Here is an 18,237-nt window from a genome sequence, read left to right on the forward strand (position 1 = left end):
GCCATTTTAGTGTTATAGTTACAATAACCAGGGCTCGGAATTGTACGATGGTAACCTTCAACCATAACATATGGACCTGAGTTAATAAATTTGCATGCCTTACACATGTTGCATTTTGACATACTAGAGACCATCCTTTTCTTATTTACTGTTTTTTCAAATAAATCTTTAAGGTTTGCAACTCTAGAAAAAATTATTCTTGGAGTCAAACCTAACGTGTTTTTCAAGTGAGGGCTTAAAACAAAATTCAAAGTGTTGTTAACAATCGAACATATCTGTGCCACCTCCTGGTTAAAAGGGAGAAGTAAAGTGCTGCCATGTGCCCCCTTGATTAGTGTATAAAATGTGTAAGAAGTTTTCTTTCCTTTTCTTACATATTTCATTTCTAGTTCTAATAAGTAATTTAGTGGGATATCCTCTTTCTGTAAACATTCCCACTAAAGTATACATTTCCTGTGTAAAGTCAATCTCATCACTTGTAAGTCTTGAAATCCTTACCATTTGCCCTCTTACTATACTCTTTTTTTGAAAGTTAGGAAATCGTAATGGAGAAGAGAGTTCAAGTGCGTCTCTTTTCTGTGTACCCTAGAGATAAAATTGTTGTTAATTTTATCCCAACTTAATGTGATGTCTAAAAAAATCAGTGCTCTCTTGAGTATTGCCATGTAGGTTCTTAACATAACTATAAAATGCCTTGTGGTTGTCTTTAGTATCAGCTGCAATTTTGTTTTCGTAGCTAGCTTTAGAGGATTTGATGAGGGATCTCAGCTTTTTGCTGAGGGAGTTTTTCCGGTCTTGGGACTTCACCTTTCTCTGCATCAGTTTCTTCCTTCTGTTGTAGAGTTTGTTTATTACAGGGGACCACCAGATTGGCTTCCTTTTTTTGGAGGAGAGTGTCTTGGTTCTTTTTGGTATGTCCCATTCCATGCTGCTGTGTATGTGTTCATACAGTGCATTGGTGTAGGATTCAGCAGTCATGGACCTATTTTCCATTTGCATAGGCGTCGTGAAGTTGGTCACCTCTGTTTTTAGAAGCCCAAAGTTAGTTTTGGAGAAGTTTTTCATGGTGGTTTCCTTTACGGGGGGGGGGGGGTGATGGTGGGATGTGGATATCCATGGTGATTAGATTGTGGTCAGATCTGACCAGTGAGGAGTTGATTACTGGTGTAGAGCAATGGTTTCCCATGTTAGTAATGACCATGTTGAGGATGTTGTTACCTCTGGTGGGGGTAAGAATGAGTTGGTCCAAGGTGCTGGAATTTATGAATTCCAGGAAACGTTGAGCTAGTGTGTTGGTACCTGAGTAATTTTCCCAGTTAATGGAGGGGTAGTTAAAGTCCCCCAGTATAAGGGTATTGGGTTGTACTTTAGTATTTTCCAGGGTGTTTAGAAATGTGGAGTTGGAGTCTTGGGACATGGTGGGGGATCTATTGCAGGCTACAACCTGGATTGCAGTCTTGCCCAGTGTTAGTTGTACCTGAAGTATCTCGGATGCGTTATGCTGGGCTACTAGTCTGGAAGTGTGCATATCCTTTATGAATATGGAGACACCACTGCCTTTAGTGGTATGAGATATAGCCTGGTAGCTCAGGGGTGCTCTCCGGTGCCTTGAACCAGGTCTCTGTTACTGCAGAGATGTCGATGCTCTCCATTTTAATGAGTGCTTCAAGCGAGTGCATTTTGAGATTTAGACTTCTAGCATAACCCTCAGATTACGTTTGCTTGTATCTGTTACAGTGGTAATTTTGTCTTCAGGACATTGCCTATAAAAGGCACTTTAAGGGTGGTAAGAGCCTTGGCCAGTATCTGGAATCCCAGGGGTGAAAGGTGCAGGCCATCTCTAGCAAAGCATCGAGGTCTGTCGATCATATCATCCCAGGCAGACAGATAGTGTCTTATTGTTTATTGTTTATTATGTTTTGTTTGATTATCTCTGAGTAAACTTTTTAGCCTGATTTACAAAGTGAAACAAAAGACATCTACACCTAAAATAAAATCTGATGATTGGTAAGGCCTACTTGATCTTGCTTTATTTCTCTCACTAGCTGGATCTGGATGTGCTGTAGTAGACTATTTGGGTAATACTACAATTACTGATGTCAGAGGAAAAAGGAAAATAATTACAGTGACCCACTGATACTTAAAAATGTACATACTTCAATACTTTACAAAAAAATGATGGTCTGTGCAAAAAGTACCAAAATGGAAAAGAAATTCAGTTTGATTTTCCAAAGGAAAAATAAGAATACTTTTGATGGAGATAGGAGAGTATGATATAGCAGTGATATGAAGTTTCCCAAAGTCAATGCTACAGATGAATAGCATCCTTCCAGAAATTATATGCTGAAAAATATGAGACAATGTTTTAAAATATGAAGAGTGAGGCTTAGGCTCAAGATGAGGAAGTCTATTTTAACAGGTAGATGAATGTAAGGAATGCATTTCTCGTTTTTGAGCTATGTGGAGGAAATCCAAAAAAGCAGGGGGCATATATTTCATAGTTCTGGCAGTGGTTATAAGATCTACAGCATATCTAACAAGTGAGAGAAATAAAGTGGGATTAGGCAGGCCTTATCAACCACCAGATTTTATGTTTAGATGTCTTTAAAACATGTGATGGACAGCTGCTGAATAAGAAAAAACAGCTCTTGTTGAATGTTTCTTTTCCCTCTTCTAAGGCAATATAATTTCTGAAATAAATACTATTTGGTAATCATTTATTTTCAGAGAGATGTTTAGAGCAATTGCTTGCCATTTATCTTGATAAAAGTTTCATTTTTTTATCCTTTTTCCAAGAGACAGATACCTGACATGTTACTTAAATGTGTGAACAGTTTTACTGCAGTCAAATTCCTGTTTCTAGAGCTTTATGTTCTCCATTGTACCCAACAGTTTTTAAGCATGTATTGTTTTGAGTTAAGCAACTAAAATATAAAGGTTAGACTGAAGTATCAATCAGAGAAGATGTCCAAATGCAAGCTAACTTTAATCTGCTATGTTTGGGGGGGATAACCTCCTATTCTTCCACACAGAGGCTATACCTCTCTTAACCCCAGCTTAATATAATTGTCCATGAAGATGTTCTCTTAGGGAGAAGGGAAAATATTTTGCCTACAACCAGCTTCCTTTTTCTCATATCACTATTTGACATAGAAAAACTGCTCCCATTACATTGTTTACATAAAAGTTTTTATAATAAAACTTTACAAGCAGGAAATAAACTCTTCAGTTAAGTTTTACTGATAATCTTAAGTAAATAATTCTATGTGTGTCTGTGAATGTGTGTGTGTGTGTGTGTGTGTGTGTGTGTGTGTGTGTGTGTGTGTGTGTGTGTGTGTGTGTGTGTGTGTGTATGTATGTATTGAACATGTATGTGCAGAAGATCTCTGTTACATACATGAGTATATAGCTTATTAATGTGTCACATGGTACTTAAAAATTTTAGAGAAACCAGTTGGAAGATATATATGGCAGTTAGACTATGTCCCCTGTCTCTTTGTGGTATTTATTAGGTCTCCTGATGTGACATGGTGTCAGACAGTGGTAAAATATCTGGCTGAATAGAAGAAATACACTTTCAGAAATGAATAGATGCATTTACTGCCAACAGTTCCATTGTCTAGCATGGGCAGCCGCCATGGTGTAGCGGTTAGCATTGCCCCCTAACAGCAAGAGGTTCTCCGGTTTGATCCTCGGCTGGGGTGCCTTCTGTGCAGAGTCTGCATGTCCTCCCTGTGGTCTTGTGGCTTTCCTCTGTGTGACCTGGTTTCCTCCTACATCCTGAAAACATGCAGGAGGTGGATTGGACACTCTAAATTCACCCTAGGTGTGCATGCATGTGTGTGTGTGCCTCCTGTGGAAGGTTGGGTGCCAGGCTGGCAACTTGACTCTGTAAAACTCCACTGCCAGTCATGAGCAGACAGGTGATCCACTGTGGTGACCCCTAACAGGGAAAAGAAGAAGTTGTTTCAGTGTCTAGCATAAGAGAAGTATCTCTCACTGGAAATATGGCTTTTGTCCAGCCTCCTTAATTTCTTGTGTTTCATAGAAGTTTGGCTGAAATCAGGAAACTCTGGATCCAGAAATTCAGTTTGTACCTCATTGCACTGTGCACTAGCTGAAAAAATTGTAGAGATTCAGTATGATAGATTCCTGCAAATTACTAAGGAAGAAGCCATAAATATATTTATCTGTTTTACTTTTACTGAAGAAGAGGACAAAAATAACAACACTTTAGAGAACACTCCATTAGATATTGCCAGCCCATATAGACTTTGCCATTTTAGACATTTTTTTTACCAGGACATAAGGTATATTACTGAAATGAAGAACAGAGATAAACACTGTGAGGTTGGTGTGCTGCATGATTCTTTAATAAAATACAATGTACTTTTCAGTATAAGAATGAGAAACAGGGATCAGGCTTTCAAGGGAATCAGCCCTGACTTTGTCAAAAGCTGTGAATGTGCACAGAGCAAGTGAAATTGATAGTATGTAGATGAAAACATTTAACAGATGAAAGGGACTAAGCCCAATAATAAAACAAATAATTAAATCAAATAAAATAAAAACAATAATAATAAAATAATAAAGACAGGATGTGTTATATAAATAATGGATATGAGAAAGAGAGCCATGACTGAGGCCACAAAAACACTGTATAATTTCAATCTAGCTATAAGCATAACAGGTAGGGGAAGTGTTATCCTGCTTTTTTTTAATCCTGAAAATCTGAGCTAGAAAAATGGCATTTTCTAAAATATATAAAAGCAAAGATGGATTCAAAAGAATTAGCATGCTGTTTTACTGACAAATGAAAAGTAACTTTTTATGAAATGTTTTGCAGTAAAAACATCTAGAAAATGTATATACATGAAACTTCTCTAAAACCTCTTAGTCTACAGCATTCTCTCTCCCATACAACATGGCTTGGCTTCCAGTCTAACCATGGCACAAACACTCTCCTACTTGCTTTTCTTAATACAGTCAACCACTTTAGAAATGAGCTTAATCTTGTCTCCATTCTATTCCTATTTCTCTTTAGAGCTTTTGAGAGAGTCTCCTATCATAAAATGCTGCATAAACTCTCACTGCTGAATTGCTCTCCTTACACTGCCATGTGCTTTTATAGCTACCTTTCCAGTAGGTGTCAAGTGAATAAATAAACACCTACCTGTCACTATTGCTGTTCCCAAAGATTCTCTACTAGGACCACTTCTGTTTAAAGTATTCATAAATGATCTCTTAACTGTTACCATGCACTTCTATTTAACTCAGTATGCTGATAATTCCTCCCTGATCTTATCTGTCCCTAGAATACATCAGTTACAAGATATAACTTATCAATCTTCCTCCTCAGTACAAACTTAGCACAATGACTCGCAACTCATACAGAAACCCCTCAAAAAAAACTTAGCTTCTTTACATGTCATACTCCAACAGTAAATCACATTTCAACGTCTTCACTAAGACTGAACTGGTCACCCACTTAAAAGTACTAGGCGTCATCACTGATGACAATTTAAAAGATGACACCCACTTTCAAGCCACTATCAAAACACACACCAAAAATCTAGGCCTGCTGTACAGAGTCAAACCTTTTCTTACTAATAATGCTTGAAAAAAAATTCAGCCTTAGCCTGTTTTCTCCCATGCCTACTTTATACAGCCCCCATATTCACAAATGTAGATGCCACACAGCTTTCCAAGCTTGAACAATGTTATAATAAAATTGCAAAATATGTCACCAGTCCATCTAACAAATCACTGCTCAGTACTAAAATGATTTCACTGGCTAGAACAACCTATTACCTTACCTTCTCCTAACAACTAGCAGCACTTATCCTATATCACCCTGCTAAATGTTCTTCTTTAAATAAACATATTCAGAGTACTTTACAAACAGGCAGCTTCTTTTGAAAGACAAATGCCTTTTCTCTGTTATTAAGTCTGACAACACAGTTATTAAGTCTGACAACACAGTTGAAGATACATTAGTAACCCAGAGTCCCATGCTCTCTCCCTCTCAAGCCAGTATATCTGGCACTGATAAGGTTGTCAACACAATCACTACACCTCAAACACCACCCACACCTACACAACACACACCCACATATGAGGAAGTCCTCCACTTATGCATACCCAAACAAAGGAGACCTCCGAGGTAAAAGCACATGTGATCTCCACAGCCCTTCACACCACATACCACACATAGTCCACACACCAGTGTCTCACAACCACTAAGGTTTCACCATAAACCTAACATATTAGTCATAGGAGACTCCATTGTGAGATACACAGATGTGCCTCTCACTAGGCTGGATAAGGAGAAAGTCACAGTTAGTTGTCTGTCATGTGCCAGAATCCACCATATCACATATGCACTCAAGTCTCTCAACAACAGGTACTGTTATGACTCTGTCATAGTCCATGTTGGCATGAATGACTTGAGACATACCTGCCTGGACTATATGAAGAGAGACTTGATTGAGCTCACTGATTATGTGTCCCAGGCAGGTATGTCCCTAGCCTTAAGCAGCATCCAGCCGTCACCCAGGATGATGCCTCAGTACAAACAGAAAATGATTGACTTTAACAATTGGCTTAGTTTCTGGTGACATTCCAGGGGGATCCAGGACCTGACAGCCTGAGAAGATATGATCGACAGACCACAGGGCTTTGCCAGAGATGGCTTGCATCTGTCTCACCTGGGCTCCAGGCTTCTGGCAAAGGCTCTTCCCTCCCCCATAGTCCCTTTTTAGGAAAAGTCCTGAGGGCGATAAAACTAACATAAAAATTTCAACAAAAATGCAAATTAAAGGTCATGCTGCTAAACGCTAGGAGTCTAAACATGAAACTGCACTCATTGCAAGCATGTATAAATAAATGCTTAGTTATTTATTGTATTATACACTTTATATTGATACCCTGTTTTGTTTAGCTTTTTAATGAGATGTACAATTTATACTTGAACATATTGTATGCATCTGTACTTAGTTAATAGAGCTTAATTAATGATGTCATTGATGAGCAGCTTCCTGATTGGATATGCAGTATTTTAAATTTCAGAGTTTGTGTGGTTTTACTACAGTCTGATGAAGCGATTTGCTATCTATTGTGAAAGTGCTTACTTTCAATAAATCTTTTATTGTTTTAAACAGCCGTGGCCAGTTCGCTTTTTCTTTTCTTTTTACTTGGATGCTCTGAGGTGAAAACCGAGTGTTTACCCAGCCTGGATACTTTTTTCTTAACTGTTATACTCTGTGGTTTCAAGGCTGGGACATGGCTGAAGGAACTGAACAAAATACTAATAAATACAGGAGACAAGACTGTCGTTTCAGTCATTTACTGAATGAGACTTTCAATCCATTGATGCAAAATCCAGTATTTCCAGTCCATAACAATGAAGTGGTAGACCGGGATATATATATATATATATATATATATATACATACACTAGGTTTATAGAAACTTACTTTTTGGAGCCTTGAGAACATACTGTATAGTTTTAAAAGACTCCAATGGCAAAGATATCATCTTGAGGCATCACTGAAATACAAAATAGTGCCCAGAGGACTGAGAGTACTAACGATGCCTAACTACGGGAATCTATATCCTGAGTTACTACAGAGATGGCAGCAGCTTAACCTACAATTAAGTTATGATTATATGCATTTACTTATTGAATTTTTTAAACCCCAGGAGAAAACATTAATAGATGAGATTGGGGATTTATAGCATCAGCTAAACAATAATTTCTCAGCTGAAGTTTCAGGCACTAAATTAGATGATTTATATGAAAATATTCTTAGTTATGAGAAGAGACTACAAAATACCAAAAATGAAAAAAACTACAAAGAGATCTTAACAATTTTCAGTGCAAAGAAGTATTTTCTTGGCCGAAATGCTCAGTTTCTATTATGACTAATACTGATAATCCTGGACCAGCATTAAGAAAAGCTAACAGAACACCAATGAGGACTGAGAAAGAGAGCATTGTTGCTTTAATGCCTGCTAATGATACTGAACATGTGAATAACGTGAGCCCAGTGACATCACACGTAAATAGAATATCAGACGAGGCAGCGAGAAGTGAAGGAATAGGCCTACAGTCTAACAGCTGCAATATGGATATAGGCTCTATCAACAGTCATAGAAAAGAGGCAAATTCGAATGTGGCATCTTTTTTAAAGAAAGAATTAACACAGACATCGATTTTGCCATTCATTTTGAGCAATGCGCTACCTATCAGAGAGAGATCCAAGAGCAGAGGGCGAAAAGGCAAAATACAGCAAAAGAAGGGAGAAGGCTCCCATCAGAATACGATGACAATGTGCAGCAGGAACGGCAAAAACTGGTAATTAATTTATCTAGTTTAACATTAACTAAAGCCCAGGAATCATTATTAGAAAAAGGGTTAACGTTTATTCCTGCTCAAAAGACAGTTATGTTTGAATTACTTAAAGAACTGAAATTATTTGCACGTACATTAACTTTAAAGACAATCTAGCAAAGTAATAAAAGACTGGATAGAACTATCTTTAGAAAGCCTAGTGTCTTTGTACCCAAGCAACACCCCATCATAGAAACGTTTGTAACTGTTTGTGAAAAGGACATAAGAGACGCATTTAAACAAGACAGTGTACCTATGTATCACAATCTTAATAAAGATGAGACTAAAGCTTTATTGCAATTGAAAGGTCTGTCTAGTATAGAAATCAGACCAGTTGATAAAGGTGGGGGAGTTGTTGTGATGAACAAGTTACTATATATACAACAGATGATGTCACTATTACAGGATATGAACACCTATCTCCCTATCTCGAATAGTGAAGTTAAAGCTATTATAGATAGACCCCTGGATTCATGAAGCTCGGCACAAGGCCGGCGTAAGGCTTGTGCTGGCTGTGCGGCGTAGATGTGGAGTAGTCGCGCCATATGCATATTAATGAAGGCGCGCAGCCGCCACAGCCACGTGCATAGGAAATGTGTGTGAGTGCAAGGGGCGTATCGAAGTTGCGCAGGGAGGCATGTCAATGTCAGCTTCCGAGGAGCAACCTAAACTGCTGAATATTATATTCCACCAGCAATAGTAATCGTACCTATCAGTGTCCGTGGAGACTGAAACGTATGCAAAGCAGAGTCCCTGCAAACAGAAAATGAAGACTCAAACACAAATGCACGGTAGAGAATAACGGGTCCGTACCCATGAACAAATGATAGGAAAACTGTGTGCCTGTAGTCCAACGTAGTGTAGATAGCTATAACATGTGTAAGTGAAATGTATCAGATGTTAGCGCGCCGCCAGTAGGTAAATCCAGTCCAACGGAGAGGGTCAACAGCCGACCCATAATTTGAGGGAGGGAACATAGCTGTGCAGATGTGTCCATAACAAAATACACGAGGAGAAATGCAGATATAGGTAGTGACCATATGTCTGAATCATATCCCACAAGCCATATAATAGTCCCATACAAAAGATATGTCCGTATTTCACATACCAAATGTGATAGGAAATAGCATACGCATGTAAACGAAACAGAAGGAGCATATAAACGAGCCATAACAACATGGACACATGTAGGCCGAAAGGAACAGTATGATCCATTACGTCGACCAAGATTACCACCTGTCCCACTTTGCGAGTGACAGTCCCTCTGTGGGCAGATGTGTCCTGACACAAACATGTAAAACTGGCAAATGTCCAGAGAATATAGGACATAATTCCTCCATAGATGTCATGCAATAGTTGCATTAAACATATTTCACTGGATGTATAATACATAAATGTCATAACAAACAGAATAAGATACCGAAATGCTACAAGAATAAGCTTAGATATAGGCAAGAATTGTAAGTTCTATTTGCCGAACTGACCGTGGGTATGTGTCGGCCTGTAAAATATGCTGTGTTCACCGCAACTGTCACAGTAGGGTTGCCACCCTCACAAATGGCCAAAGTGGGACATGTTTGGTACAGACATCAGACTGTACAGGCCGACACATACCCATGGCCAGTATAAAGGACAGAACATAACTGTTTTGCCTGCAGAAAAGCGTATTCCTGTAGCATTTTAGTTGCTTAGTCCGTTTCTCATAACAGTCAGGTATTTTAGATACAGAATTAACTGTTCAATGCAACTATCACATAAAATATAAGAAATATGTTTGTCCTAAAATCTCAGGACATTTGACATGTTGACAATTACATGTCAGGACACAACTGCCCAAAGAGGGACTGTCCCTCGCAAAGTGGGACAGGTGGTAACCTTATGTCACACTGTGGACAATTGAAAAGGTGAAAACACAACCGTTGATTGTGGGGAGGCAATGTCCACAACAGTCGGACATGTGTAAGGAATAGCTTGGACATAGGAAAGGGTGCCATCCTACCAATGAGTAGAACAGGCTGGCAAAATCCGGAAGGCAGCTGTATAATCTGAACGTGTATGTGACACAGTCGAATGGGTAGTACCCAGATACACCAACCAAGTAATGAAAGTGAAGTAAGGGCGTGTACCTATGTGCGTGAGGTATAGCATGTGGACAGAAAACATGGCAGGGTAGTCCACACAACCATAAAGGTACCCGACACATGTAGGGTAGTCAATGTGTAACTCTGGCCATGTCATGGGCCAACAACCAAAGTAGTGCTCTATGGGGTGTGAGTAATTTGCGTGTGAGGGGTTGTGTTTAATGGTAAATTCCTCAAAGGCAATATTTGTGTCGTATGCAGAAAAGGTGAACCAGAGGTGTATGAGGGGGCAGCTGGTGAAGTGGAAAGAAACATAACCTCATGTAGAAACAGCTGCAAGACAAGCAGACAGGCCATAGTGTAGAGCACAATCCCACAAACATGTGAATATGGAAATATGCGAGACAAATGTATAGATACGGCACCATCACATACCCACAGATGGGTCCTGATGGAACTGGCCATAACAAACGCAAGACACCTGGATGCATAATAGCCTACCCAGCATACCCTCCACAACACACAACCTGCCACCATACCAGAACGTCCACTAAATCCAGCCGTACTTGGTCCACTGGTTTGTTGCAGAAACAGCTACACACAGTGACCCCTACGCATATGTAGTTGGTATTGTCACCCTAGGCAGTGTCAGGATTGCAAACCATGTATCCCCTGCAGGTAAAACCCCCTGCACATTTTCGTGAAGCCAGAAAAATCTTCGGCATCTAACTTGTTTTCGTCTTGACCAATTTTTGGGATATCCCTCACGGGATGACCAACTTGTGTAAATAGTAGAATGGGTATGACGACATGATGTCCAATCCAGTAGATATCTGGACACAAGTCAGAATGTGCAGTGGAGGTCCATGACACTGTCCAGCCCTAAGTGGGCATGCATAACCTACCACCCAGGATAAAATACCTTCCCATGATGCACGTGTCCAGACACAAATAGGAGGGAGAATATAATGCACACATTTGCAAAGTGGAAAACGGCATGAGGTCGAGGAAGACACTACGTAAACAGGTCAACCCTGATCAAGTGTGAGGGACACTGACTGTATGCAGTCATGACTGACCATACCTGTCAACCTGTGTGAGCAAGATATCTGGACAGAGCCGTGAATATAAGTGAGACAATGGTCCAACTCAGGGACAATCTGTAAACATATTTCTTAGAAACATAGAATTTGATAGAATAAGAGTTTGCACATTGGCATTAATGTCTGGAGTATGAAGTCTGAAACCCAACTGTCTGTCAGCACGTTCCGACTGCAGTCTTTAATGCTGAGCTACTGCTGTGCCAGAACACAACAGCATATTACAGAGGTCCGTGCCATACCACTCAACTGTCCGGATATTCACAGAATGACTAGGGTCACCACCTGTCCCACTTTGCGAGTAACAATCCCTCTGTAGGCAGTTGTGTCCTGTGAAAAAAATCAAGACATAGCAAATGTCCTGAGAGTTTATTTCCTAATTTACTTTAATAGTCGCATAAAATGGTTATTTTATATATGAATCCTCAATATGTTATGTGAAGTAGCATAAGCAATTCAAATGTTACTAGAATAAGCTATTATATGTACAAAAAAGGTTAAAGTTCAGTACTATGCACGGCTGTAGGTATGTTTTGTCCTGGAAAATCTGACATCTCTACAGAACATGTCCCACTATGGGCAGTCGAAAAGGTGGCAACCCTAAGAATGACCACAGGTTCACCCCATAGTGTTGGTGTATGCCTCCGACAATCTGCATCAGTGTGGTAAATAGCTGAGGATTGACGTCAGTAAATAATGAGAAATATCCTGAGTATAAGACTCCACAACCTGCAGAAAAGTCATGCTAATGCAAGACCTAGCATTCTATCAACATTGTAAGCTTGTAAGAGCAATCGTTAAAATGTGTCCCTAATTGTCCCCCCATTGTGTAGGCTTTGCGCAGGTTTGGTGCTCTGAGGTTGAGAGGTATGGTCCGTACATATTTACAAGAGCAGCCCTTCACACTTGTGTAATGTACAACCGCATACCTGTAGTCACTTCATGCCCAAAAATAATAATCCCCATATGACTGTATACAGGTAATAGTCAAATGTGAATGGGAACACCCCTCACCGTGGAGTATGAACTGTAACAAACCCACCCATTATATGTAATGCCAACAAAATTAGCTGCTGACAGGTGCCCAGACACCTGTGTCTATAAACACAGGTAAAACTTCTATCTAATTCTAACGTTGATAGAATAAAATAGGGAGATAAGCCCTGTCCATATGCTTCGTCTGACATTTGACCTAGGCCAGGGAAGTTCCTTTCACCAGGTGGACAAGCCTAAACCCAGATTACTACATGAGCACCCTGACAATCAAAGACTTGTATGTGGCTGGACTATATGCCTTGGTGTTCTGCATACCCTCGGAGTGATTAACAATGCAGCCGGAGTCCACAGCAGTAGGCAATAGGGAATGTGTAATATGTAGTACCGCCTTTTTCCCAGCAGGAGAATGGATGCCTGTGTCGTAGGTGAAGCGGTGAGGCGTATGTTGATGTAGCTAAGTACTATGGGTATGCATATCAGTGAAGGAGAACACCAATAGAATAGTGGTTCCGGTGTCCGGCCAACTTGAGTGCAGTCCCAGTTGACCTATGACCACTACACATATAACTTGAAAGTGTAATTAAAGCATTCGTGCAGTACACACATTTAAATATGTAAAGGTGAATGTGTTTCAGTAGTCCGTAAACTGGAATACAGATATGTAACTGTTACGGTCAGAATTATGAAAGTTCATGGAAGCACAATTATCTATGAAACATATGTAACCCACAATAAGGATATGCAAGTGCGCCTGCGCGTGTGTAATCCGCTCACAGAATAGAAAATGAATGGTGTTTTCCCCACGCTCCATGTACATGGCTCATACCTGTTAAACCTGTAAAGTACGAAACCGGACAAAGCCATGACAGCAACTGGTACAAATAGGGACAATCCCCAGATATTGCCCTAACAAACATAGAAAGTGGATAGAATAACAGGTGTGTCACTAGCATGGATTCTCTGAAGGGTATGAAGTCGTAACCTGAAATGTTTGTCATTATTTACCAATGTCAGTCTTTAATGATATGCCACTAACTTGCCAGATAGACACAAGGTTATGAAAAACGGAGCAAAGATAAGAGGCAAACAGCTATACATGCAGCAGAAATCTGTACAGTTGAAAGGTATGATATGGAGATATATATATATATATATATATATATATATATATATATATATATATATATATATATATATATATATATATACATATACACATATATCCACAGACATAATCCAAAGCAAATTACGACATGAGGAATGTACAGACATATGTATATATATATACAGATATATATATCTATACACACACGATACATGAAAAGATATATACACACCAAACATATGTCCCTGTACATATAACACATGTACATAAATAGGTCACGGTATAGCTAATATGGATAGACAGACAGACATGCATGAAAGGAGAATACACCAATGGTTTCCAAACCATTTCCCGGAAAGTACCAGTGTGACAGGGCCTGCAAGTTCTACATGTTAAACATGAATATAGGTGTCCTTTGCAGGACCCCAAAAATTGATCCGTACGAAGTGCGAACCATCATTGATGCTAAAGACATCACAGCTGCAACTACGATATAGCTGTACATGCAACAGTAGCAGGTGCAAGGGTAATAACACATGGGTCGATTTAATGTATGACATACGAGCTGATATCCACGGAGTTGGGAGTGCTCGGAAGTGTCCTCACACTTTATTATCACTCACATTAAACATGTCTAATGGGTACTGTGGAGGTGTGTCAGGTATGGGAATCATGGGTATGCAGAATTGGGCCAAGGTGCTGGTTGGCACAGATCTATTAGGTACGCCCCATGGGAGTGATCAATATACCTATGTGGGTATAGCACACGCCTATATTCACCAAAAAGGTGCAACCCACCCACTGGATATTGTGTAAACCATTGGGGGAAGACATAGGGACCTATATCAGTGTCATGTAGGCGATTATCATGGATGGACATGCATACGACCAAGATGGTAACCATACCTGCCAGAATGTCAGAGACAGCTGGACTAAGGCATAGTACACGACAGACAAATAGGGACTATATTAAATATACCTCAGACAAAGTCAGACCGTTGATAGAATAATTGCGTAGTCAGGAATATGAATGTTATGAGAGTTAGTAATCACGAAATAGAAATGTCAGTCATGATTACCTAACCGCACAGTCTGTCATGGCTTGCCAGCAATCTATCAGAAAGGCACATTATCATGACAAATGTAACAGAATCATAGGTCAAACCCCAGGGCATATACCCATAATTGTACAGGTGAGAGGTATGAAGGTAACCTGTCCTAATGAAATGTACAGAACTAGTGATACTAGGTGGACAGGTGAGAAGAAAGACATCAGGACAAATGACAAAACATGTACAACTCATAAGCATGTTTGTCCACAAATGTGAATTACAACATATGGCCTGTGAAAGTCAATGTGGAAGGTTAATAGACTCAAACGACATGTGTCCCTCAGGGTGTCATGCAGTGTCACCGATACAGTGTCCAGGCCACCATACTCGTACGTGAGCTCTGCCACTGACGGAAAGCGCAAATACCGGCCTACACATAAGGTACATGATGGAATAAGTAGTGTGGATAAGCACCTGTTGGCCTGTGTGAGGAATATAACCCAGTGGGTGGGTGTGTTCAGCAATAGGAATGTAATGGTAACTGGCCTGTGATGGCGCCATGTATTGTGTGTATTGGCGTAACTGTACAAATGTGCAGATGTATGCCTCATATGTGTGGTGTGTTCCTCTCACAATCTGTACCTGCATACCTCCCAACTGTACAGATTTTTGCAGAATGTCCAGAGTTGTGCCTCATATATTTGGTACATTCTTCATAAATTTGTGGTTTTCTGGCAAATTAGTGCAACTCATTAAAGACTGAAGTTAGAAAATAATGACAGACATTTGAGTTTCAGACTTCATACTCTTCAGAAAATTCACGCTAATGCAAAACCTGTTATTCTATCAACTTTTTAAGTTTGTAAGAGCAATATTTAAAAATTGGCCCTACTTTTGGGCTTTTGCCCCACTTTTAGTTATGGCTTTGTCCAGATTTCCTGCTGTCGGAGGTTGAGAGGTATGTGTACCTGTCTGCCAAATACCTGAGAACTGACATCATTAAATAATGATAAACATATGTGTTTAAGACCCCAAATCCCTCAGAAAGGTCATACTAATGCAAAACCTATAATACTGCCAACTATCTACGTTTGTAAGAGCAATATGTAGAATCTGCCCCTATCTTTCCCCCATCATGTTAGGCTTTGTACAGATGTTTTGCACTAGGAGGTTGATAGGTATGATCAGAAACAGATACATGTCTGAGGAAACAGCATTATCGACCGCAAGATAACGCAGAAGGTATGAAAAGCACTGCAGTAGGAAGTTAATCCGCAGGTATGTGCTGACATGTCAAATGACACAGAACTCTACAGGAAGTACCTATAGGGCTGTCACCTTTACAAATGATGACAGTGGGACATACCCACAGCCATGCATACACCACAAATAGACATAGCACACAGCAAAGCCCAGGCCATGATACACGACGCCTTTGGCATTTCTGGATTGAGTGAGAGTACAGCAAGGAAAGATGACTGCCAGGCTATTCAGCAAACACCCGCAGGGGCATGCAAGACCGCCCGTAACATGAACATTGCACGGACAATGTTGGGATTTGCAACATACCCCATTTATATGTGTAAGCTATGCAAATGATGTAATTATAGGGTTGCCATCTTTCCAAATGGCCAAAGTGGGACATTTGTGCTACAAACATCAGATTTTGCAGGGCAAAACATACCCACGGCCAGTACAAAGGACAGAACTTCAGTTGTTTGCCTGAATAAAAGTTTATTCTTGTAGCATTTTGTTCCTTATTCTGTTTCGTATAACATTTAGGTGTTTCAGATACAGAATAACTGTTTTATGCAACTATTACATACAATATAGAAAATACTTTTGTCCTAAAATCTCAGGACATTTGCCATTTTCTCACAATATTTTGCAGGACACAACTGCCCAAAGAGGGACTGTCCCTTGCAAAGTGGGACAAGTGGTAACCCTACGTAACTACGCAATACATGAAACAGTAAGCTGTCCGTGCAAGACCAGAGTTATGTGCAGAAATGTACCCGGATGTTATGCGACTAACGTTTTGCATGTTGCTAAACGAAGCAATGACACCTGCAAATACAGTATGAATACAGTCGAAGAAGCATGCCAATGTCCAAGTCCAAGGCCAGTGGTGGCTTTGTCCATTGGATATCAATGAACCAGTAGTTGTCCTCCCCCAATCCCTGGTGTGGAAGCGTAGCACAGCACCACGAGAACGCGCTGCGCTTCAACAGAAGACATATGGATAATATACATACAAAATGTAGGTTTAGCTAGATGTTAGTACACCATGCAGATGAATGGCAAGCCGGAGACAACATGGCTACTGCGTACTGGTACCTATGTGTGGAAGTGCTCTGTCAGAGATGTAATGAAGCATTTGTAGGCAATGTGAGGCAAGTGAGGCTGAGGATAGTGAATCACAACATATCATGCCATATGGGCCAAGCCTCTACAGTGTAGTGTAGGTTAAGGGGACTATTAGAGTACAAAACACTGTAACCTCACCAGAGCAGTGTCACATGTGTGCTGTCAGTACTCAGTGGAAGAGGCGTGTCATGAGCTATCCTAGGGAACATCAGAAGACTGACGGCGTACGCCATGGATACCACCAATGTGACCTGCAAACCTGCCCACAGTGTGTCTGCACCCATGCGCGCCAGTAAGCCCAAGTAAGTATGTATGTGTGCGCGCATGTAGAAGAATGAGTAAGCTAGTGTACAAATGGTGAAGCCCGTGTAATGTCGTGTATGCATTTGTAAGCACGTATACATGTGTACTACACACATCACACACATACTGCACACACAGACACACATGCTGCCAATACTACACACATCAGTGAAATGGCACATGGATGGAGACTACATCATCAGAGGTAACAGTGCTGTAAACTATGCTACAGTGATGGTCATAGCTGCAATGCATCATGCCTGCTGAAGTACACCTGCAAGTAACACACTGTGTGTTAACAGCATGCTAACATCAATACAGTGGAATAAAGCCACTGTGTGCAGCAGCACCAGGTTAGTCAGATCCTGCATCAATGTTACACATCACAGGTGGTGGCACAGGTGACATCATATGCACAGGGTGTGGTGTTAACATGTCCAGAGCTGTCATAGAGCCATCCAATGTACATGTAGGTGTGTGTGTGTGTGTGTGAGGGACAATGGTTATTGCATGGCCCAATGGTGGTGCAATGGGTGTGTGTATGTGATAGCCGTAGCTTTTTGTGGTAAGTGTGTGTGTCTGCATATACACAGGTACAGCATGTGTCAGACATATACAGGAGGTGGTGGGACAGTCGAAGACCGTACCTGCCAGGCTGTACAGATCCCCATTACTGGCCATGGACACCCCTCCATGCATCCAACACAACCCAGTCCTGCACCTGTAAATGTCTACACATACAGTCTTGGGATCTGTACCACAACCTGTGGATAAACGTGTGTCTGTAATGTTAACCTGGGGTGCATAGACTTGACAGTTACTACAGACGGATATGAGCCAT

This window comes from Protopterus annectens, chromosome 3.part0 (genome assembly GCF_019279795.1).
Source record: "Protopterus annectens isolate FY-2018-M chromosome 3.part0, PAN1.0, whole genome shotgun sequence".
In the NCBI taxonomy this organism is placed as follows: domain Eukaryota; kingdom Metazoa; phylum Chordata; order Ceratodontiformes; family Protopteridae; genus Protopterus; species Protopterus annectens.